Source organism: Mauremys reevesii, linkage group 18 (assembly GCF_016161935.1).
Source record: "Mauremys reevesii isolate NIE-2019 linkage group 18, ASM1616193v1, whole genome shotgun sequence".
NCBI classification, from domain to species: Eukaryota; Metazoa; Chordata; order Testudines; family Geoemydidae; genus Mauremys; species Mauremys reevesii.
Window position 1 is genome coordinate 12,687,945 of NC_052640.1, and position 25,560 is coordinate 12,713,504.

Sequence of the window (25,560 nt, forward strand, 5' to 3'; positions counted from 1 at the left end):
GCTCTGGCACTCAGCTGCCTGGGGATGAAATTCACCTCTGTGTCACAGCATGACATTTATATACCATTCACGCCCTGTAAACCATCAAAGCAGGATTTATGTGGTGCACCGGGCTTAAACTAGCCCACTGTGCAGGGGTGAATTTCATCCTGAGTGACCATGGATGAGTCACTTCACTGTGCTTCTGCTTTCCCCATGTGTAAAATGGAGATAACACTTCCCCTTCTCGCAGAAGTGAAGAGGATTTAATTAGCATTTGCAAAGCTTTTTTTTTTTTTTAGATCATTTGAAGATGCTCTGTGAGTGTATAACCAGGAATTATGCAATAATATTCAGAAAAGGCTGAATATCAGGCAAAATCATGCTAAGGTTGAGATCTATGGAATAATCTCCTCTGGGAAAAAGTGGAAATTCCATCAGCCAAAACATTTAAAATTAACGAGATAAAGCAATAGAAAAAGTGTTGCAGGAAATAATCCTTCACTGACAGGGGAATGGACCAAATGTGATGCAATTGTTCTTTCCCATTGTGACCCAGGGACTCCTGGTCCCAACTGGCAGAGGGCATGTGGGGCTCACGGAGTCTTACAGGGATCCCCTAGGTCAGATATATGTATAGTAGTTCTCCAAAGAATAGCATGTGAGGTCTCTACTGAGAGCCAGAAGCCCATTGGTTGTCATGTTAATTGCTAAATGTGTGTGCGTTTATGTAACTATATTGAAAACTATACTCATCTTAAAGTCTTGGAGTTAAGGCAGGTCACCAGGAGATGACGTATCTCAGAAATGTTCCTTTCAGGCAGAAGATAACAGACACCTATCTCCCTGTCTGACCAGTTGTATATTGTGCACCTTATGACGTAGACCCATTGGCATACTGAGCCTTGTCGGAAAGAACACATTATGAAATCTACAGGATGTAACAAGCAGCAAGTGGGTGTCTTGTTTATCAATAAAAGCAATGGATTGTCCTGGTATATCTTGGAATGCAAAGCAACACCTGGGATCCTTCATGGAGGAGGCAACTGGCAGAGTGCTTGTCTCATGAAAGGATGGTCATGGTCAACCTGGCTGTAAAGCACTGCAAGGATTATGGGTGCACAATACTTCATTAGACATGAGAGTATCTAGGCTCAAGCATGTGTGTTATGGTTTTATTTCATATGGAACCATTTATTTCCAATGCTTTACTTATTACTAATTGAATCTCTGTGCTTAGTTAAATTAATGTTAACTTGATTTCACTATAAACATATCTAAATGCTTGCGTGTTAAGGGGACTGGTGATCTGAGATGTAACTGCTAAGCTGGGTTGAGCTGTTTCTTTAGAAATAGCAAATCTAGGAGTATTGTGAGTGTCCAGTACACCAGGGGCTGGATGCTCCAGGGAGATGTTCGGAAGGCTCGAGGATTGGGGTGTGCCAGTCACTAATCTGTAAAGTAACAGCAGGGCCTGCAGGGCTTAGAAGGGAGTACTTGTGTTGCCTATGGCCAGTGCAGTAGGGGAGGTGACTCACGATAGGCACAGAATGGGCTTTATCACGCTAAGGACAGTTGGTAGCTAAGTGCCTCGTAGCCCTGGGTACCCCCAGGAAGTGTCATACCATCCCCAACTTCAATGATTCTGCACTATTTGGCCCTATGAAATGAGGGCCTACGCTCGACATCATGGTATGTCTGTCTCTCTGTAACAGGATAACTTTGGAACGTGGCATCCGATCAATTCTAAAATGTATGGGAATGTTGAAGGCATCAGTAGACAGAACCCTATTGATTTTGGTAAAAATAAGAAGACCAGAAAAGCCTGAATCAGAGGAAAATCAGGGTCCCCCAAACAGCAGGGCAGTGCAAACCATGGATTTGATTGCAGTACAACACCAGAACATCCTCAACATGAGATGCTCTGTGGAACAGGAGATAGAGTCTATCAACATGCTACAGTACCTTGGCACTTCTGATGGGAGGCTCCAGGTAATCCAGCAAAGCACTAGACAGGATGGGCTGCTACAGGCAGTTAAATAATCCATGCCATTGGATCACAAGAAGCAAGTGCCAAAGGAGTTTTCCCCTGCTGCCTAATAAGGGATGAGCTGTGTGTGCAAGGTGGGATTTTGTTTAAAGGGGACCAAGCAGTAATCCCAGAAGACATAAGAGCTGACATCATGAGATGGATACACACTTCACACTTAGAGATAGAGGCATGTCTCAGACGAGCCATGGAGCATATCTACTGGCCAGGCACTAATGCCCAATTAACAGCATATGTGGAACAGTGAAAGATGTACAAAGAGTACAGTGATTGACAACAGAAGGAGATTTTACATCAGTGGTGGGGGAGCTGTGGCCTGTCAGGGCAATCCGCTGGCGGGCCGCGAGACAGTTTGTTTACATTGACCATCTGCAGGCACGGCCATCCGCAGCTCCCAATAACCACAGTTTGCTGTTCCCGGCCAATGGGAGCTGTGGAAAGCAGCAGGCAGCATGCAGTGGCAAAAGACTGGATCCAAGCTACAGTGGAATACAGGTCATAGGAGGTAGCTACAGACTCAGGAAGTGAAAGTGAAAAGAAGCAATCGCAAAGTAGTGGCTGACATCTGGCAAGCCCAGATAGATGACCCACCCTCCCGTCTCAGTCACCAGCTGGCCTGACATAGGAGAGTCAGTAGAAATGGGGTATATGATCACTAAAGAGGGCCAACAGGAAGCTACCCAACAGAACGAAGACAGCCACAGGGTCCCCTCCATCAGCAATAACACATACAAGAAGTGGGAGCTTGGCTCGAAGCCCAGCACACTTGAAGGACAATGAGGTCTAACAAGCCACAGTGGGACAGCAGTAAATATCATGTCCCTGTGGTGCGCTACAGACTATTAAGCGCTGGCCCTGGCAAGTCAGCAAACACTTGTATGAAAGATGCATTGACTAAAATTGTTGAAAAGAAATATGCAGCAGCCTGCGTGGAACTAGGAAGGAAGGGTACAGGTTCTAGATGAGAAGAGTTTGCAGAGGCACAGCACCAGGAAGTCAGTCTGTAGGTACATGGCTAAAATACTAGCTGCAGTTGCATTGTCTCCGTAAATAATTCTCTTAATAAAGAGCCAATTCAATGATAAAGGCACAGAGTCCCCATGTAGTCACCCAGCACCTGGCATATCAAATAGGAGGAAATAAAGGCCCAGAGAGGAGTTGGAGGGAAGTGATGGTGATAAGAGAAGCAGGGACCCAGAAAGGGGGAAGTGGGTGGATGAGTGGGTGGAAGCAGGGATTCAGGGTCTAGGTTTCTCAGCGCTGGAAGGAGAAAGGCTGTGTATTGGGGGGCGGGGTAGTGATTCCAAGTCCGGGTTGAGGGGCAAAGGAGAGTTCTGGCGGGGAAGAGGGTCAAGGTTAATGAGTCACTGGAGGGTAAAAAGCAAAGCAGCTCTGAATGCAGGGGTTGGGGGGTGTCTAACCCCCATGATCCCCGTATCCACTCTTCTCAGTCCCTGTTACCCATCCACCATACCCTGCACATCCCTTCCCTCCACTCTGCATACAGAGGAATCTCTCTGCTCTACCCTGCATATCATTTGCAGCAGCTTAATGTGCTGTTCTCCCGGGTGTATAATAATCAGTTACAAGTTTGTATGTATATGTCCATAGTCATGGGATCTCTTTAAAGACAGCATAATAATGCAACTAGTTTTAAAACCTGAAGAGTCCCATTAGATGGATGGAACTAACCATGTCAGGTCAACAGAGAAAAGTAAGGAATGTCCCTGCTTTACTAGCATATGTCCTTGAAATTCCCTCTAAAATACATTCAGATACTCAAATTTATACATTACCTTATCAGCACTGTCTCCTCACAGTAAATAAATGCATTTCTCAAAAGGTTATTGGCATGCTGTAGAATAGAAATCTGAAGGAGATGCTCTAGAATTCATATGGTTAGAAATAAATAGGATAATCTGTATGGTTGCTGCAGTCACTAAAACAGATGTGATACTTTTATCTGTAACCCTATATGTCTGTTTAGTTTATCAGTACAATTACAGGCAGGAGAGATTATATTTATCTTTGCTTTCTCCTGAATTGGAAAAGGAAGAAATTATTTATCTTCTAAAAGACTTGAATTAGATGGAAATTGAAAACATACCTGTTGTGATAAACAGACGAGGTTTATTTTTTAATCTGGAGTATCAAGACAGAACTGGTAAACAACCAGCTACAAACTACACCAAGAAACCAGACAACTGAAGTACATTAAAATAGTTCATGTTCCATGTTCCTCTCATTAATGCAAAACAAAAGTGGATAGTAAAAGTATGTGGATTTATAATGCTCAGCATATAGCTTGTTGTGAGTATCCTGGGTTATCCGCCAGGAAGCTTTAAGTGTTATTACTTTTCTACACCTACTAAACTGAGTCACAACTATCCTACAAGGCAGGGAGTGAGACATCCCACAAAGTGGCTGCAGTCAGCCAGTGACAACCCTGACTTGGGAGGCCACTTCTGCTCAACTAGCTGCATAGATGGATAGACGGTCAATGGATCATCCCTTATATAAGGCCGACTACGCTGGGTAACTTCCTCTGGCGGCCAGTCAAAAACTTTGTGGTAGCTATTATGGACACTATTCTGTTCTTGTACAATACAGCTGCATTTCCCTACTGTTCCTAATTGTTGAGGATTTGGTGGTATTAGGGACCCACCCTCCTGTCTCTTCCTAACCCATTCTGACCCTTTCTGACCCAGGCTCCCACCACAGCTCTTATTTGCAATAGCAAATACACTATAACTGTATGGGAAATTACTGACATTATGCCAAAGGAAAGGGTATCGCCAATTGCCTTTCTTTCAGCAAGTGGCAACTATAGTGGGCACTCATACTACAATGGTGAGGGCTCTACAAGTAACCACATAGATGGACCCAGCTCTTTTAGCGTATTCTACAATGTCTTTGAAGCCAATTTTCACATGTTGGTGTCTCAATAGCACATTCAAAAGGTGCATTCGTACCCGCAAGATGGCAATTTAGCATGAAAACACCACTTGCATGTGGTTAAATCCATTACAGTCAATGGGGCAAGGAGGAGCATTCTTTCTATTGACTTCAGTGGGTGTTGGAATGGTCCCTTGAGCACCAATTGCTCTGGATCTGAGTGTCCGCAGTGAAGGATTTGAGAAGCCACGTAAGAAAGATTCTTTTGAAGGTGGACTGATAAATACTAGGAAGTCCTTTGGGGAAGAACTATATCATGGATCAACAGCTTCAGAAATCACAATCTGCCACATGGGATACCCTTAACTACCATTCAAAGGTAGCTCTGACAGGCAAAATACCCCCTTTTGATCACAGTCACCTGCTCAGATATGAAGCGTAGAGGGCTTGCTCTGATGTTTTTAGTCTCCCCAGCTCCTGATAGCAATGCATATAACAACACACATATATTATATATAACCTCACAAGCCATATTATTTAAAAAGGTCCCTAAAAGTGTCTTAAGCAGCTTTTACTGAGTGGCATTTCTAACCCAACATAAAATCTCCAGCACCCCTGCGTAAATACTTCTCACTTTTATCTGCTTGCACTGGAAAAGTCATGTAATGCTTGGTAATTTGTTCAGATATTGCAGCAAGTTGTAAAACTTCAGTGCACAAAAAATGTATTTGTTTACCACTCTTGCTGCCTTAAAAGGTGTTCATTTCAAAGGGCTCCCTGCTAGTATGCACACTGTAGTTTTTGTTGCAAATACCTTTAACAGTCAGCTTCCAATGACAGATGTTTTCTGTAGGGAACTTGCTATACTGAACAGATGTCTTCCTCTTTATAACTCTTCGTTCTTCAACTGAGTCATCCTTGTGTCTGTGTTCCTGGGAGATCCTGGATCAGAAACCAGAGAGACACTATTGAATGTGACAGTTGTGAGCTTTGTTGAACACCCTTGTACTGCATGAGTATTTACATAGCACTGCCTAAGGTAAAGTTTTAAAAAGCGGCCTCTTCTCTTTGCTACCCTGTATTAGACACCTGGGGCCAGATCTTTAGGAGAGGTCAGGGCTAGATTCTCAAGTGTACAGCACCCAAAACTGGGCCAGATTTTCAAGACTGCCTCGCTCCCATTTGCTGAGCACTTTTGAACATCGAGTCACTTAGGTGTTTCAATGGGAGCCAAGCACTTTTGAAAAATCTGGCCCTAGTAGTGGATGTTGAGCTCTTTCCAAGATTTGGTCCCTAAGCTGGACATTTCAAACCTGTATAGGCACAAGTAGGGAGAAAGGCACATAGGCCTTGATCCAAAGCCCACTGAAATCCATGGAAAGACTACAGCAGGCTTTTGACCGTGCTTATAATTAGGCACATCAGGGGACATCTTGTCCGAGAATTTGAAAAATTTTGTTTTAAGTACTTTCAAGGCACTGGGTAGGGGGTCTGGCTTTGATGCATTATGGGAATGGCCAAGAGGTTAGACACCCTACAGAGATTTCCAAACTAGGCCGTAGGGAATTCACATGACAAGTTTCATGGATGGAAAAGTTAGGACATTCTAGGGAAGCTGATGTGGTTAGGTGCCAACTGGGTTTTCTCCTTGGTGCCAGGGCTGCAGAGGCTGCCCACGTGAACTCCCAAATGTGTCCGGTAATGGGGCAAAGAGGATTAATCCAAGAAAGCACAGACAATGATGAATGATGTTTATCTGAAAAAAATAATCAAGGGGTTGCAGAAAACAGGAGGTTAAAGTCACACCAGTGAATATAAAAGCAACCAACATGGGAAGGGGCTCATTTCTGCCTCAGCAGCTCTTACACCAGCATGTTGGTCATCTGTTGGGAAGTTCCTCTCATCAGCCAGGTGCCCAGCCCTGAGCTGCTGCCTTCTGGAAGCTGAACAGGGGAATTTGGCTCTCCCAGTGCTGGTGGCAGTGAGGAAACACTGTAAAGGCTACACTTCAGCTGTGCTGATTGCAGTGCCACTGCCACTGCATGAGACGGACTCACTGAACTCTTTGCAAATGGCAGAGACGCCACTAGAAGTGTCACATTGTAGGCTCCCCACAGGGCCTGTGCCACACTGTGTGCAGGAAGTTCCACTTTGGGCCTGCAAGACAGTGCAGCATCCGTTCACCATTCTCCTGGCAAGGGCCACCTGCTCCTTGGCCCCGGACCTGCCTTACTACTCTGTTTCCTGAATGATCTCAATCCAGCACCTCCCTCTGTCATGCATTAAAGCCTCTGGGGGCACAGGCACTGGGCCCTGATGCCACTTTCTGCTTAGCAGCTACTGAACCCCTTGACTCCACTGGGAGATTCCCCACATGTAGTGGAGTGGAGAACAGGCCCTAAATGTATGTGGGTGAGGGAGAGGAAAGAAAGCGATAACAAAGCATAGACAAGTGAGCCATTCTAATTGCCACTCCTGCTACTATGCACTAGCTGAATCCTGCAGTGATCACCCTAGAAGAGATGGTTTTATCACTTCTAACATTGTAGGGCTACCCATGATTCTGTAAAACCTTTTTTCCCCTTCTGAAGGAATTATGTGCTGTTCAAGCAGGGTACCCACACATCATTGGTTTTTATATCCCTCATTCAAGCTGACTACATCAATTCCTGCTGTATGGATTTCCAGCATCTCTCTCCCTACCCTGTCACTTAAGGATTTTATTTGGTTTCTTATTGTCAGTTTAATTCCATGCTGTCAGGTTTATTTTGTCTTAATTGCCAAGAATTTCTGAGCAAACCATTCAGTTGCGTCCTTCAGTTTGCAGATATGCTGTTTTAAAATTGATTTCTTTGTGCAGGGACTTAAAAACAACAATATATCAAAACCACCATGGGCCATGCCTTTAAAAAAGGACTGATGGCTTCATTCTAAGGGTAAGGTTGCTATGGATCCTAACCACACAAGATTCTGCACTGCTACTCAAGACAAGAAAGGGAGCAATATTAAAATAAAAATATTTGGACCATACAATTACTTAACACATTGATTTTTATAAGGCAGGTTTGAAGAAAGTTGGGGCAGCTTTTAAATCTAGATTATCTGCTACAGTGATGTGTACCTCAATATTTCTGTGTATCCAACAGAAAACCCATTAGAAAAGAGAAGGTGTCCTTATTTTATTCTCTCTCTAGACAATATTATCATGCCAGATCTTCTGTTGGTGTAAATTTGTGTGGTCTCATGTGACTTCACTGAAGCTATGTTGATTTGTACCAGCTGAGTACCTGATCCATTGAGTCTACCTGTCACGCCATGTCCACCAATGGAAACAGACTGGCAAGCCCAGAACTGTTGGCAGTCTCTAGTCTAGGACGAACAGGAGGTAGAGCCTTCTTCATCAGAGGACCATGGCTCCAGAATCCTTCAGACACCTTTCCAAGGCTCAAGTTTCTTTTTCTTTTTTAGTTTGTGTTGTAATTAGACTGAGCACCTGTGTCGCACTTTGCACTTTCAGAACATTAGATAGGATCAACCTTTTTAAATTTAAAAATTGTTAACATTCCAAATTTGGGGTGGGGGGAACCAGGAAAATTGACAGTGATTTTTCCCCTTTTTTAACAAACATTAATTGTTAGTCTCTAAGGTGCTACAAGTACTCCTCATTCTTTTTGCAAACATTAATTAGTTATTAGCACTTTATACTTTAATATGCCTTCCATCCAACAATCTAAATCCTTTAGAATATCACATCAGCCTCATAATCCCCTGTGGGGTAGATGTGTATTATTATGTCCATTTTATAGAGGAAAAATGGAGATAGAAAGAGGTTGAGAGACTGATTTGCAAAGGTGCCAAGCACCTACAATTCCCATCGTTTTCACCCCATGTAAAAATGAGACCCCTTAAGGGATATGGCCAAGGTCAAACAGCCAGGACCTTGTAGCTCTTAGTCCAATGATCAGTCCAATACAGCATGATATGTATTATTTGTTGTGTCACTTAAAGCCAAACTCTGCAATCCTTACTCAAACTGAGTAGGATTTACTTAAGCAAATAATGCCTTTCGATCTTCAATGAGACTACTTACCTAAGTCAGTGCTACCGAGTGTAAAGGTTGTAGAATCAGGCCCTCCTTGTATATTGGAGACTGACAGCTGAGGAGTGGGATGGTGGTGTTTTACTGCTTCTGGACTTCTTGAGAATTGCCCATTGGAAGTTAAAGGCCTTTGTGCTTAGACATTTATAATGATTGTGTATTATTTATCATTAAATTATCAGAGGGGTAGCCGTGTTAGTCTGGTTCTGTAGAAGCAGCAAAGAATCCTGTGGCACCTTATAGACTAACAGACGTTTTGCAGCATGAGCTTTCGTGGGTGAATACCCACTTCTTCGGATGCAAGCAGTGGAAATTTCCAGGGGCAGGTGTGTATATATAAGCAAGCTAGAGATAATGAGGTTAGATCAATCAGGGAGGATGGGGCCCTGTTCCAGCAGTTGAGGTGTGAAAACCAAGGGAGGAGAAACTGGTTCTGTAATTAGGACTAAACAAAGACTGTGAATGGCTTGCCAATTACAGAACCAGTTTCTCCTCCCTTGGTTTTCACACCTCAACTGCTGGAACAGGGCCCCATCCTCCCTGATTGATCTAACCTCGTTATCTCTAGCTTGCTTATATATACACACCTGCCCCTGGAAATTTCCACTGCTTGCATCCGAAGAAGTGGGTATTCACCCACGAAAGCTCATGCTGCAAAACGTCTGTTAGTCTATAAGGTGCCACAGGATTCTTTGCTGCTTCTATCATTAAATTATTTTTTTTCAACTGGCAATAGATATAATTGTAAACAAACAGCACTAGGTATGCTCAGTTAGGTTTATAACTAGGTAACAGTACCCTAGAGATCAACTCAGTCACTACTGATAGTTTGTTAATTAAATGGCCTGATGAAACATAATAGTAGTCACCTTACCACTTTGATAAACCAGTTATAGGTCTTGTAGCAATGAAGGACAATTTGAATAAGTCATTGCTATTTACTCTATCCTCATTTAAAATTCAAAATACCTAATCACTGTATTTCAGCAATAGGAAATGAATGTGCTAAAGTTTTAAAGCTATTGTAATTTGATAGCATTATATATCAATCAGTGGAAACTGGCATGACAACAGATCACCTGGGAAATACAGTGAAGCATACTAGACCAAATTCACCCCTGCTGCAAATCCTAGAATCAGAGTCCTTAGAGATGAAAAGACCTATTATACCTCCAGCTGCATTACCCAATCAAAGTAAAAGGGTTACCTATAGTACAGACTTCAATGGGTATGAACTTAGCCCATTGTATAGGAATGATTCCTATTACTGTCCTGACTCCCTTTAAGGATCCCATTGAATAATATGTCTCTTGTAGTCCTTCAGGAAGGTGTATTTGTGCAGGCTGTTTAAGCAAATGAAAATGAAGCTTGACTGCTAAAGAAATCGTTCCCTCACTGCTAACAAAGTCCTACGCTCCCCCTGCATTCCTAAAGAGGGAATATTATGTCTTGCAAGTTACCTTGATACACGAGGCTGAAAGTAACAATGACAGTACAATTTCCATTGTAATTATTGTGATAGCAGTAATAAATACAGGTCAGGCACCTCCTGGGTTGAGATTGATGTGCCTGATTTTAAACAATAATTTAGTTTTAGTTAATGATCCTTGTAATTTTTAAATAGCACCCTTTTCTGCCACATTAAGTGGTGCAAAAAGTTGAACATGTGATTAATTTTAAAAAATGACAGTGGCTCTGGGATCTTTCATCAATGAGTGATTCATTGGACAACAGTGGAGCTGGGGCTCTGGCAAAGATTTCCAGTTATAAAAATTACAGTCTATTAAACTCTGAACATAACAGACCAAAGACAACTATTAATTTTTTTCTTCAGTTCCAGAGTGATTCATCATTAAATATTATCTACTCTGAAGCTGCTGGAATCTAGGGGCTGGGCTGTGAGAAAGAGCCTTGCATTTTTTTTCCCCCACCCTGAGCTGGGCAGTCTTCAAGAATTGTAGAAGAACTCTGTTCTCCTCTCCTCCTAATGAAAGTCACAATTTGTCTAATGAGAAATCACAAGCCACATGTCTTTGTTACAACACAGGGCTATGGAGTTTTCAGATGAGTGATGCAATGAGCATTTGCAGTGTGTTAACACTGGATTATGAAAACCATAAAACCTTTGTTCCTTATGTTTGTTCCTTATGTCAGTGAAACCCGCGCATTGTTCCATCAGAGCAATCACTTTTTATTGCCTCAAGTTAGCTCTAAATCAACTCCTTGCATTACATCTTGGCAGCTCAGATCAGACCTTTCTTATTACATCCAAGCAGCCCCAGTCCATCCCACACCTTTCCACCTGATCAGCCCCTTATCAAACAGTTTTTTCAATCAATGAAATTCCTTCTTACCTAGTAGGGTAGCCCTGGACAAGCCAAGTAAATCCTGTATCTTCCTTCCAGGTCAATTCCAGTTATCCCACCCAAACACATCGTACCATACTTCATCAAGCCAATTATTATCTACCATTTGGCCATTTAAAGGACAGAATGTGGATTAACCAACCGTGACTGCATTCAGGGAGTAGACGCATACCATATCAGGCAGTTCCTGGAGTTGTTCTTCCTGGGGAAAACAGAAACAGGTAGGAGTTTCTCCAAGAATACTGGAGGACGATTCCTACACCTTTATAAAGAATCAGTGTACTATCCGCCTCCACACTCCCCTCCCCAATCCCACTGCAGTCACCAAAACCAGCCCAAGTTCTGGATCTTTAGCCAAATACCGATAGAGTCGTGGTCACACTATACGCTACCCCTTCAGAGTTTCCACTGCTATTGGAAAGTACTATGTTCAATTCTTTCCTTGTGCCAAGCTTTACAACCTTTAATGGATGTGCATAGCTATTCTGCTGACTCACCCTGGCAGTCAGACCAGGTAAGTCCTTTTATATCCAACTCAGGGATGTAAGTCTGAGTGGCTCTCTAAGGTGGAAGGAGCTAAGAAGGAAGACCCAACAACCTGCCAATCAGCCATTGTAGGGGTTTCTTACTTCATTTATAAATAAGGGCAAACTCCAGGAAAGGGATTAGTTTTTGGATAACTGTGGCAAGTATGGAGGAGACAGCATGAAAATGCCACCTGCTTACAAGACCTAAGTTGCAGGTAGGGTGGTCAAGCCTTCCTATTCCCCCCTTCTCTCCTGCGCCAACAGCCCCTTTCCTCACATGAGCCCCCAGAATATGATCCTTAACATACAACATATTTTTTCATGTAGTTTAATGAAATTTGTGCTGAGAGCAACAAAATATTTCAATAAAGCACAGTAAAATTACGTAACTTCAGATGAAGCCCACTTTATGGTAATATCTGCACCGATTTAACACATACAGTGCTAAGGCAAAAGAAATGGCTTAACTATTCATTGCTTTAGGAAAGCAGTTCTGGTCTCTGAGTAACCACATCATAGAAGGCCCTGTGTCACAGACAGTGAATGTATTCCTAAGTACCTCATAAATATTCCATTATGAATAAATGTTGCCAGTCTGGCATAAGATATCTGACTACTCCAATTTCAATATATCATTCTTATTTACTAAGAACTCACAGCTTATACCTGGAAATTCCAATCTTTGTAGCCTCTCTCCATTTCTCTCTAAATAATCACTGCATATCCATTTGTATGCAACTATTCCATCTATATAATTATCATACATTGTTCATAATCTGCAGTGGTTCTTTTGAATGCTGTTTATTTTCTACAGTCCCTAGCATATAATCATACCAGCAAAACAGCTTGATTAAGAAATCGTTAATTAGAGCTGGCTGGGAAATTTTTGTTGAAATAGTTTTCCTTTGAGAAACATTATTTCATAAAAGCAGAATTTTTATAAAATCATATCAATTGACAAAATTTCTCCCAAAACCAAATAATTTTCTAAATGAGAAAATTTTCATTTTGGAACAAGTCATTCAAGTAAAACTTTTAAATTTAATTTCTAAATGAGAGTTATTTTATTTTACTTTTTTTTTTCATTTTGTTATCACTGGTGTAACATTTACATTGTTTCATGACGTGTGAATATTAGTGTGCATAGTATGACATCATATGCCAAGTCATATCATATTCATGACTACTATTCACATCATGAAACAATGTAAACATAACAAAAGTAATCTCAAAATGAAAGAACCATAAAATAAATTTCAAAACAAAAAATTAGTTTTGAAATGAAATTCCAAATTTCCGAAACAAAGTTCTCTGAATGAAAATTTTTCAGAATTTCCAATTTGAAGAAAATGTGAAAAATAATTGCTTTTGTTCCAATTTGGAATGAAAAAAGAAGTCATTATTTCCCGTGAAAGGGAAATTCTGAATTTTGACCTGCTTTAGCCCTAATGTAAAGATAAACTCATGTCCTCTAGGTCTGATACAAAACTATATGTAAGGTGATTGATGGGATCAGAAATAACATTCAAAGTTGCCCTTTGAAAAAACTGTTAACACTAATGAAGCTCTAAACAGTAACCAGCCAAATAAATGCTAGGCAATTTGGGAGTCTCATGCAGTATGACAGAGGTTCCCAGATGGGGTCGTGCCATCAGCAGATGGGAATGCAGTGATCCTTAGTAAGCGGAGGATGCCATTTTGTTCCGCACAGCATGACCTCATGTATACGGTGAGTGAGAGGTCACAATGCATGGAGGATGCCATTTTGCTGTACAAAATGGTGTCCTTCGCACAGCGTAACCTTGCACACACCATATGTACAAAGTTACGCAGAGCAGAGGATACCACTTTGAAGAGCAAAATGGTATCCTCCGTGCTGTTGGGAGTTGGGAGGGAAAATATTTATTAATATGGGGTCGTGCCAGCAAAAAGTTTGGGAACCACTGTAGTCTGAGGTGAAGGCATGGTATAAAGCTAAATGCAATCATATTCATAGCAGCAGGAAGAGCTTTGTGGGTGACTAATTCACCATTAATACCTAAACCTGGCCTCTTACATTTGTTTTCTTTATAAAATACACAGTCTTTTTCTTTATTTTTTCCTCTGGTCTTTATCTGAACCTTGAAATAATAGCATTATAAAAATTATATTGCAAAACAAATTGAGTTGCCCAATTCATGCAAAAACTCCAGACTAATAATCCAGCAAAACGTTTGCAAGGAAATAGATCTTCACATCAAACATAATAAGGGAAAACTGTATTGTAAACTTCAATTCCTGAAAGTAATCATGGCAAAAGGACTAGGAAGATTATTGTTTTTCTTGTGTTAGTCATCTCCATCAGAACAGCTCATCATAATGAATTTTACAGTGGACCCTAAATCTATGCACTAGAAAATATAAAATAAGGAATCTAGGTTTTTGAGTAGGGTTGCTCCCAGAACTGTACATGTGTATTCAAAATATGCAATACTGAAGCAAAAACAGCTGTTGGCTCTCTCACCAATGAGTTTGTCACCATGTGCATTTTAGGTACCATTGGCTTTACTATACAATATCAGAACGCTGGTTTGTCCAGTCCAGTATTCTGCATACCATGGCTCATATTACATGCTTCAGAGAGAGATGAGTCTCCCATATGATCTATTTGAAGTGATTAGGATTTTCACAGCCCTGACAACACCTAGCTAATATTCTGCAATGCTGAAAATAGGAGCGTGTGTTTGGGGAATTTCTTCATGACCCTTACAGTAATTGTCTCATACCCTGAAACATGAGATTAGTTTCCCCTTATCATATGTCATAACCAATTTATATTCATGATTGTATAAAATTCACACCACCACACCTACACATTACAGCATTCATAACAGTGAACAAACTAGACGGTGATGATGACGATGAATTACATAGCATTACGTTCTTTACACTGCTCCGTCAATGCAACTCACTGACATGGAATGACCTATTCTAGGGATACAAGAAAAGTTCAGTCTGCAAGGTCCATTTACTCCTTGACCGTTCTCTGGCACTACAAACTAGAGAGTCAGGTACAGTGGAGCTCCTTATGATGCAGACAGCTGTCTATGTCAAACTAGAAGCTGCTTGATAACATTCAACCACAAACTCTGCTTAGAGTCTAACTGGCAACCTAGAGATGAAATGCCCCCTTAACATATTACTAACCATTTAAATCATCCAACCCCTTGAAAAGATTTTTTTTGCGGGGCATTTTAAGGACATTTCAGACAATGGCTAGATTTGCTGACTGGAGGAACAGGACCTCTTGCTATTGCCAATGAATGAGTTGTGTTCGTTGGTAGATCTAATATTCCCTGAATTGTAAGTTCTGTAAAGAGAAGAATTAATTACAGCTCATGTAATAATGATCTTCAAGAAAGCCTGTTTAGGGGATAACCACTAACCTTAGGTCATAGAAATGTGATGAGGACTCGGACTCAAAGACTAAATTGTTTGGCAAGAGAAATATTATTATGAAATGGAATTTCTTCCCCCTCAAATTCAAGTTGTAATAACAAAGCCAAAGCAACCTACAGGAAGTGGGAGAAAACGGGTACAGTAGTTTCAGCACAATTAAGTGGAACATTTAACTCTGGCTAAAGACAGATAATGCTTAGGCCAGATCTAAAATTAGAGGGAGTGTGAACAAAAGAAACTTTAATTATATTAAAAGTGCATCGTTGATGTGATGTTAAACCTCAGAATTTAGTTTTCTTGCAGGAATTAATGGTTTTAATGTGAAAATAAATTGCTCTGTCCCTGTTCTTTTTGTGTATCTATTTAATGCTTGCAGTAGTAATTGAGCTAGCTAATTGCATCCCTTTGTTAGATGAAAATGTGGCCAGGCTGTTAGCTCCCCTATTATCCAACAGCTTGACAGAGTAAAACTCACTTAACTTTCCTTTGTAGTATCTTTTTTTAAGTTTGAATAATTTACTGGGGATTGTACTCTATCTAGCTTGTTGTGGAGACTCTTTTCAAAGAAATATCCTTTCAATAGATGAGATTTGTTTTAAAAATGGAACCTCTAGATGTTACTTGAAATGTGATAATCAAGGGTCTTGTACAGAGAACATTTAATTTGTGAGTGGAACTGATCAATTGTGCTGGGCCATGTGGCTGACTTGGTAATGATCACCATAAGAAAAAGACAGTAGAGTAATGTGTTCCTCTTCACTAATTTCTTATACAGTAAAGGACTCGAGATGTCATGGAACATTTCTTACTGTTAAGGCACTTTGAAGATGAAAACTGGTATATATGGTAAATGCTACAGGTTAGTCAGCCATCTTTATGTGGCAACATTGGTCAATAAACCCTTTTCTACTGGTTGATGAGGTTGTAAGTGGGTTGGCCCTGAGCACATAGGACAATGCAGACATCCAAAGGAAGTCTGCCAGAACTACCAGATGTCCAGGAGTATCCTCAGGAAGGTAGCAGCACTGAGCAGGCTGGTATGGCTGTTTTCATGAGGAGCATATATATCCGCCTGGGGGACAACTGGTTAGACCCTTACTTGTGGATTTACTGGACCCTTAGGACTCAAAGGGAATTACCTCAGATGACTTATCAGGCTCAGAACATTCATCATGCTGGCCATGTGTGGCAAGGACTATCCCTGAAGCCAATATGAGCGACTAAATGCGCCCTTCTTTTCTGCCACCTTAAAAAAAAAAAAAAAAAGACTGCAGCAATTCTCATTTTCCTGCCAGTGCTAACCCTTTAGCAGACCAACAGATGACAAAGCAAATATATATATATATAAACAAACTTTGCCATCTCCACACACACACACAAAATGCATCATACAAGAACCAATATATAGACAGGAGATGTCACCCCTGAGTTAGATGAGGTGCAGCTGTTTTTAGTAGCTAAAGTCGTAGTAAGTTACAGTATTCAGCCAGCACTGAGAGATTCATGTTCTGTGTTCTTATGGGAGTCTGAAGACAAAAAGAACATTTCTAAACACCTCATTCTTTCCCTAATATACTATAATCCTTCACTTTGGGGGAGAGTCAAACACCATCACAACTAATTTTCCTTTTAAACTCCTAGGAAAGAGGGTGGGGGAAGACAGCACAAAGTTATGTTAATGACCATTGGCTTCCTTTAGAAACACGGCAATGAAGCCAACTTAAGAACAATATACAGAGATTTAAAGCTGAATGAACACACACTTTGGCATTGATTTTAATTTGCATATTAAATAAAGCTGGTTCCCTCTGGAAAGATAGCAAAAAACACATTCCCATTTCTAAATGCAATTTTCATTAGTTACCTGAATGTGACACTAAATATTTTTACCAATATAATAAATAATTTTACCCATGGTGCAGCTGTTTGAATTATCCCTACCCAGAGCATGACTGATAGTGACATCCTGGTTCCTACAATAGCATGTTGTCATGAAGGTAGTGAAATGCACTCATTGTGCTTGTAAGTGTTTAGCCTTAATATTAGATGCCATCTAGCTAGGTCACCCGGCTGTGAAAAAATACTAGGACACAAAGTTAAACCCAGCAAAGTTACATTCATATTATTTTAGCAAAATGGCAAAAGTGTTACAATTCTTTGACATTATTATAGATATACATTCATAGGAAGGGAAGAATGAATTTAGGAGCATAGGAATTACCATATTAGATCAAGCCAGTGGCCACTCTAACCCAGGCTCCTTGATTCAGTAATGGACAGAATAAGATGGTTCTGAAGAAGGGATAAAACCTCCAAATGGATTCCATAACTACTCAGGCAGTTAATGATTGTCTCATACCGTAAAAAGCCCCAATTTAACTAACCACTTAAATAGGTGCTTGACTTTAAGCAAGAATGAAGTCCTATTCAGATCAATGAGACTACTCAAATCCTTTATGTTAGGCATATGCTTAAGTGCTTGGCTAAATCAGAGCCTAAAGCCTGAGGACTTGTATTTCTTATAATTTTTTATTCTATTTTGTGTAACTGAGAATGTTCTTATCTATTTAAACCTCCAGCACTCTTTTTAATCCTACTAAACTCTTGGCCATAACAACATCTGGCACCAATGAGTTCCCAGAGTTAAGTGTTGTGTAACTTAAGTATTTCCTTTAATGGGTTTTGCGCCTTTGAATTTCACTGAATATCCCCTTATTCTTGTATTTTGAGAAAGGACAAATAGAAACACCTATTTTCCCCTCTCTAGACCATTCATGAGTTTATACACATATATCATTATCTTTATTTATTCATCTGCTTTCCAAAGCAATCCTAACCTTTCTAATCTCTCCTCATGCAAAGTCTCTGCATGACTTGAAGCATTAATTGAAACTGCAGGAAATGAAATAATTATTCAAATTGGAATTTGGCTAAGACACTGGAGGTAACACCCCGTCGCCTGTGAAAAGTGCATGGGATCTTGAATGCACAAAACAATATAAAATGAGGTCTTGACTAATCATAAAGATAGCACTTCCAGAAACACCTAACACGTGCCAGGCTACAGAATCAGTAATGACTCACAGAAGTGTAGACTTGCCAACATCATCCAGAGCGGGAAAAAAACCCTGATTTAACCCAAAGAAATTCTGTCTCTGAACAGGGAAACTGAAATTTTTACAGGGAAACACCAGTGGGTAACTTCAGCTTGCTGTGTCACCTGGTTTTAATTAAAGATAGGCAAACTTCACAAGGTTCACTTCTAAAAGGGGTCCACTGGGGATGGAAGTGAACCAGTCCCTGCATGTTCAATGACTATCAATGAACCTGTAATATGGGGTTAAAAAAATGCCCCCGACCACCTTCAATGAAGCCCCCTCCCAGGGCTGCCGGGGGGGGGGAAGTGGGGCAATTTGCCCCAGGCCCCGGGCCCCACAGGGCCCCCCACGAGAATATAGTATTCTATAGTATTGCAACTTTTTTTTATGGAACGGGCCCCCAAAATTGCTTTGCCCCAGGCGCCCTGAATCCTCTGGGCGGCCCTACCCCCTCCCACTCTTCCACCAGAAAAAGACCACTGATCATACCCTTCTCTAGAGAAAGATACTGCTGTCACTGGGGAAGTGCAGTCCCATCCCTTCCCTCTGCCACCGTGCCAGCACACATGGTGCTGCCTTTGGCACCACTGAATTCAATGGGAGCTGACCTCTTGGACTTGAGTAGGTGCAGGGTCGAGCGCATGGAGAGCATTGCTAATACAATAGGTCTATGGTGGGTATGAATGTATTTGTCCTCACATTAGCCACGCACTACAGCGATGAAAGTTACAATGGCTTGAATGTTCACATGTGCCTTGTAGGCATCCAACTCTTACTGACTTGCAGTATGCCTGCCCATGACCCCCATTGCTATGGTCTCCAAGTGCCTCCCAAGCTTTACCGTATTTATCTCCACCACATCTCCATGAGGCAGAGCAGTGCTATTATTCCCATGTCACATCTGGGGAAGTCAGGCACAGAGGGTATGTCTACACAGCTGCTGGAAGCGAGTCTCACACCCCGACTGGATATTCCGGCTCAGGCTCCCCCTAGGCTTCACAGCCCAAGCTGGAACATCAAAGCAACCTCTATACAGCTTTTTTTAGAGCACTAGCCTGAGCACAGCAAACCCATTGGGCCCAGCTCCAACTCTCTCCCAGCAGCTGGGTAGACTTACACAGAGAGACGTCAGGACTTGCCCCTGGGCCCAGAGAAATCTGTGGGGAAGCAGCGATTTGAACCTGTCTCTCCCAATTCTAGGCTAGTGCCCTAACCACTACACTGTCCTTTCTTTGCCTAATATCTTTAGGCACATATATAAATCCTCTCCAACTACCCCCCTCCCTCCCCAAGTTTGCTCTGTCACTTAATACATAGCTATCTGTTCAGTTCAGCCCATGTCAGTGTTTCATCCTTAACACTTGGTAGATCTTGAGAACAGAAATTAAAAAAGATAAGGGGTTAGAGTGGAACCCTGGTGTCGCCTGTCCAGAAAACTAATCCTGCAAGATGCTGAGTGCTTCCTGTGAGCTACTCAGCCTCTGTAGGGATGGAGCCTCATGCACACAGGCTTTCCTTCATACACTGGTTTTTTTAGGTGCCTTGCTGTCTGTTTGCTACTGCAGCAGGATGATGCCCCTCGCCCCAAAACCAAATGTCTCTCCCCCACTGCTAGGAAAAGAAACATGGTTTTAATCCCTAACTTACCTCTCAGCTGTTTCTTAGGGTTTGGGGTGGGGGGGGTTGGGTTTTTTTTGAGTGGCTTTTGAAAACTTTGCTGGAATTTAGCTCACTGCTAATAATGTTTCCAATGTCTTTGTAACTTTAAAAAAAAAAGAAAGAAAAAAAAGAATGCAGAGAAAAGATACTTGTGCCTACCTCTAATCACTATACATTTCTTATATACTATTGAGAATAAATTTAACTGGCTAGTTTTCAGTTGCATCAAAACACTAAATTACAAATCTAATGACTTTTCCATTGATTTTCAAGGCAATTTTTTTTCCCCGAGGAAAGATATCTTGCTTTCAATAGACCTTAATAAACAGTGCACTGCAGTAGTGTATCTACATATCTGCTATCTTTCTCTTGCTCATCTGTAACTAGAAGATCTATGGTTGAGCTGTAACCATTTGGATGGATGATTATGTAATAAATACTATAAAAACTATAATATTTTACATGCAGGTAGCACTTATCCTGAATGATCTCAAGGTGCTTCGCTAACTATGGGTGAAATCCTCTAGTTCCTTATTTGGTTGCACAAGGCCCAATGATGCAGTAGATCCACCATGGAAACAAGAGCTGTGAAGGGGAAGACCATAGGTGAGATAGTATGGAAGGGGGTTGTCAGCAGACAAGCAGAGCTGTGATGGTTTGAGTATTGCTTGAGCTTAAACTGTGGGGGTTTAGTGGGTTGCGAATAAGCACTCAGTGTGAGGGTCACATAAGACCAGCTGTGTAGATACTATCAGCACTACCTCTGGCTTGGGCTGAAGAGAGCACTATAGATAGACAGAATACACACAAACCCTGCACAATCGCCTATCCATTTATATATCTGGTAAAAGGACAGTATTTTAAAACCTAATATGTTTCATGTTAGTGGGAGCTCCTTAAATCAAAGCACTGAGGTGCCATAGAGAGGTACATGGCTATTAGTTTTGTTGATCATGGGCCAATGTAGTTAGGAACCTAGAGACACACATAAGTGAATAGTGGGATTTACAAAACCACCTAAACACAGTAAGTGCCTAATTCCCAATGAAAATCAATGAGAATTCAGCACCTAATTCACTGAGGTGCTTTTGTAAATCACATTATTTGCCTATCTGCTTCTATAGGTGCCTATGTACCTGTGAAATCTGGCCCCCTGAAAATTCACACAACACTAACTAGATAGCCCAATGCATACTAAGAAATTATTTTGGGTTAACGCAAAATCTGGGAAGGCTTCTCTGGAGAAAGCCACCTCTGATTTTTTCCAGAGTCCTAGTGTAGAAACTGAAGGGAATTTCTCCAGATCTTTTTCAAATAAATGCATTTAATTACTTCTTTAAATTAAGTCACTAAATTAAGCTGATGTTTGTACTACAAGTTCTTCACAATGTATTTTTCCCATGCCATCACATTAAAATCAGTAATGTACGTAAAATTTATTTTTTTTAAAAACAGAAAAAACTGAAGTGCAATACAGAAATGCAATTGGCACTCTGCATAACTTTTGACAAGGTCAGGTTTTTACTGAGTTCGATAAAGAGTTATGGAAATCCAGGATTTCAGAAATTAATAAATCCTCCCAAAATAGATTTTAGTGGATAAAGTCAGACACCGTCTCCCCAAAGCCCAGTCATTTTCAGTGATGTCAGTCTCAGACAGGATTTGGAACTATAATCAGCTGCCTCACTTGATAGACAGAGTGAATGTTAAATATCTAAAACTAAAATGTGTAAGGGGAAAAATATTTTCTCAGGGATTTAGCTCACGGCTGGTTAAATGCCATGACATGCTAAAGAGCTGCCATGTTGGTCTGGCTATTCACACAAAACTACAATTCAGTGGTTAGTATCACTAATCAGGTCTATATATAGAATTGTCTGCTATGGATTTAACCATTCAAGACCCAAAGCAAAAAACTATTGATCGCCATTTAGGTTACTCACAGTGACAGTTTAAACAATTTTCATTGGGCCTGCATGTGAAGCAGATGAACGAAAAGCTAAATGTCCTCGAAATATGAGGAGTTGAAGGAAATGAGTTCAGGCTCCAATTGTGGGGAAGGAGAAAATTGGAGGAACTGGTATAGTGGTCAAAGCTGATACCCTGGAGTAGCTCCATCACCAAGCTGTCTGCAATACAAAAGTCTTTTGCCAGCAAATGAATCCCCTTCCCAGCTAGTAGCTGCAACATACCATATGGTATGGCATGGACCAGAGAGTTGAGAGACCTATGGTGCAATGGGATCCTAATAGAGCATGGGGGCAAAGTAGTTCCCCTGAGTACTGTCATTTCTCCCATTGTTTCACAATGCAAGTTTGGACAAATTGAGCTGGTTGGAAAATGGGTTTCTTTTCCTGTGGAAAATTTTGGGTTTGTGGTGAAAAATCAAAAGCTGGAATATTTTATTGTAAAATGCTGCTGCAGTGCCTCATGGGAGTTGTAGTTCAAGTGCCTTGTGTGCCCAATCTCTTTGATAGACTGGGATCCCTGGTTGGACTATATCTCTCATAAATGCAGCAAGGTATTCCCTCTCTACTGAGGGAAGGTGGTGTCTCATAGCAGTTACGTGGCCATGGTGCATTATGGGAGACGAAGTCTAGGCTTTCAGGAATTCCACTTTTTGACAAACAAATTGATGATTTCCAGAGAAAGCAGAGCATTTCACAAAAAAAATCTGTTTTGTTGAAAATCCAATTTTAATTGAAAGTTTTGACAGAATGTTTTTGAGCAGCCCTCCTTATGGAGCCAACCACTGTCGCTTAAAAAAAATAATTTTAATGTTTTTAATCAAACTTATTTATTTAAATTAAATATATTTTCTTTTTAAAAACAAATAAAATTAAATTTGAAATTATGACAACCTATGTTAACGCCTAAACTTACTATATCTATTAAAATAATGTGAATAAAAGTATCATATTGAAGTATTACATGTTTGCTGGTAAAGTTTTAAAGAAAGTCAAATGACTGAATTGGTAGAAGTCAGCAGCTAAGCACCTGGAACCAGAGTTTGCTGATTATGATAAATCAGAATTTGAGAGCAGTAGCTTCTTCTGCAGGCGCAGAGAGAATATTTGCTTAATTTCAGTTTATTTAATAGTTCATTCAAAGTTGAGAAACTGTTGGGAGTTGAACAGACAGGAAAGCTTGTTTTCCTCTGCCAAACTATAAATAAAAAATTACATGAGATGATGAGATTTACTAATTTTAAAATCTTGAATGATATGGTGACCAGAAACAATCAATTCAATTGATTAATTACAGCTGATACTTACTGATTTATTAAAGAAAGGAAGTTTTAAATATAAAACCTGTTTTGATAAACTTATTTTCCCTTATGTATAGAGCACATTTAATGTAGTTTTATTTAAATAGTAAATAAATTTAAAATTTTGCTTTTGTGCAATTTTAATTGCAGTCCTCCTTCCATCCAAATGCTGCTTAACACAAATCTTTAGTAAAACAATCATCTACTAAATAAGAAACCTTCACTATTTTCTAACAAAATAATATAAAAATTAAGGATCTGATTGAATGTATGTTAAGCAATATAACTTCTCAAATAAATGTGTGTAAATGTAGTGTATCCTCCTAGCAAAAAGTAGTACCAAATTATACCAGCCAATGAGAATAAATTTTTAAATTTAAATTTAAATCAACCCACAATGCAACCAATACTGCTGCATAATTCCATTGCCAAAAATAAGCATTTCACCTTTCTAATGAAATCTGGCGTACTGATTAACCATATGATATATAAGAAGAAGCCACTAGGGCCAAATTCTGGTCTTAGTTACACTGGTGTAAATCTGGAGAACTCCTGAAGTCAGGGATTAATATTAGGCCAAATCTCATTTATAAATTAGAAAATATGGGCAAAACTCAGACCTTGTATAAAAAGGTGCATCTCCACTGACATTAGTAGATTTGCACCCTCTTGCATTAGGTCTGAATTTATCCCCATATAGATGGTTAACACAAGCCCTGAATCTTGTATTTTATCTTTCCATTTAAAACTACCTTCCAGGTGTTCCACAGCATTTTAAGGAAGACTGCCATAACAAAAGCTGGAATGATTTGATTAATTGCATTTCAAGGCTCACACACTAACTGCAGCAACCCTTCAAGGTTTCTTCTCTTTCTAATTTGCATAAGTAATTAATAGTTTCCCAACAGCAGGTTTGGGCAAATTGATTCAGCTTAATTAATAACCAACCCAAACTGTCATCCAGAACCCAAACTTCAGCCCAAATATTCAAAGAAATTCATAATAATTAGGAACCAGGGTAGAAAAGTGTTCTTTCTTACTACAGTGCAAATAAATATTAGCGGCAGAAATTAGTGATTCTTTACTAATCCAATTATTTTTCCATTTTCATGTACTTCTTGCTCTTCCTGGCTCTGGAAGTGGAAATGCCAAAAATACTGTGAGAGATTTCAAGGCCAATTTTGCAGACCCCACCAAATTCAGATAAGGATGCAGACTTTAGGGTTATTATCTGAACTGAGCCATCAGCCTTCCTGAAGTTCACTCCTCACTGTTGTTATTATTGAGTAATATGAATGTATTCCTCCCAACTTCACATGTCACTTGGCAGAGACTGATAAAAACACAATGCCATGCCCTTCTAAACCTGGCCACTAAGTAAGATGGGTACACAAAAAGGAGAGTCAAGAGAAATCAAATGGCAATTTTGTGAGTCCTAGTACAGAGCATGTAAACCAGTGGTTCTCAAACTTTTGTAGTGGTGACCCTTTTCACACAGCAAGCCTCTGAGTGTGACCCCCCTTATAAATTAAAAACACTTTTAAAATATTTAACACTATTGTAAATGCTGGAGGTGAAGTGGGGTCATAACCTCGCAACCCCCTGAGGGGTCCCAACCCCCAGTTTGAGAACCCCGAAGCCCTGATACTTTGAAGGAGAGGCTGAGGTAGGGTAAATGGGCCAGGAGATAACACACAGTGGAAGTTGTTATGAGAGGAGGCCTTTGAAGGACAATGAGTATGGTCCTGATCAAAAAAAGGAATGTCATTCCAGGTATGTGGAATAGCATGAGACAGAGCACTGAGGCAGGGTGGAAGGAGCAGAAAGGCATCAGGCAAAGGCGGGAAGTGATGGGAGATGAAAGATGGGACAGAGCTGAGCCGAGAGACTTAGAAGTGAAATGGATGAGTCTGAACTTTATGTGGAAAGAGGGCACCGTGAAAGAGCTTGAGGCGTAATGATAAGGTCAGAATAGCTGAATGTCAGAGGCTATGGGTGCGCAGGTGAGATAATGCCATCTGATGAAGCAGGTTCTGATTATGGACAATCACATGCCAACAACTCATGCAATACACACGAGGCACAGTTGCTATATCTCAACTAGGGGCTTGATCCTGAGGTTTGAAGGTGGTGGGAGTACTATATTTCTTCTCAGGATCAGACCCCAATTAAAAACAAACC

At 40.6% G+C, this 25,560-nt stretch overlaps 1 long non-coding RNA gene across 5 annotated transcripts in view; it reads right to left on the bottom strand.

The window, feature by feature from the left end:
* The window catches only part of LOC120386367, a 149,491-nt gene that overhangs the window by 34,986 nt on the left and 88,945 nt on the right, over positions 1–25,560 (bottom strand). For 3 of the 5 annotated variants that reach the window (XR_005589681.1, XR_005589683.1, XR_005589682.1), the window contains 2 exons: positions 11,532–11,591; positions 5,739–5,866 (listed from right to left, as the gene is read on the bottom strand). This is a non-coding gene — a long non-coding RNA (uncharacterized LOC120386367). The remainder of the gene's footprint in view (positions 1–5,738; positions 5,867–11,531; positions 11,592–25,560) is intronic. The other 2 variants (XR_005589685.1, XR_005589684.1) reach the window with 1 other exon arrangement.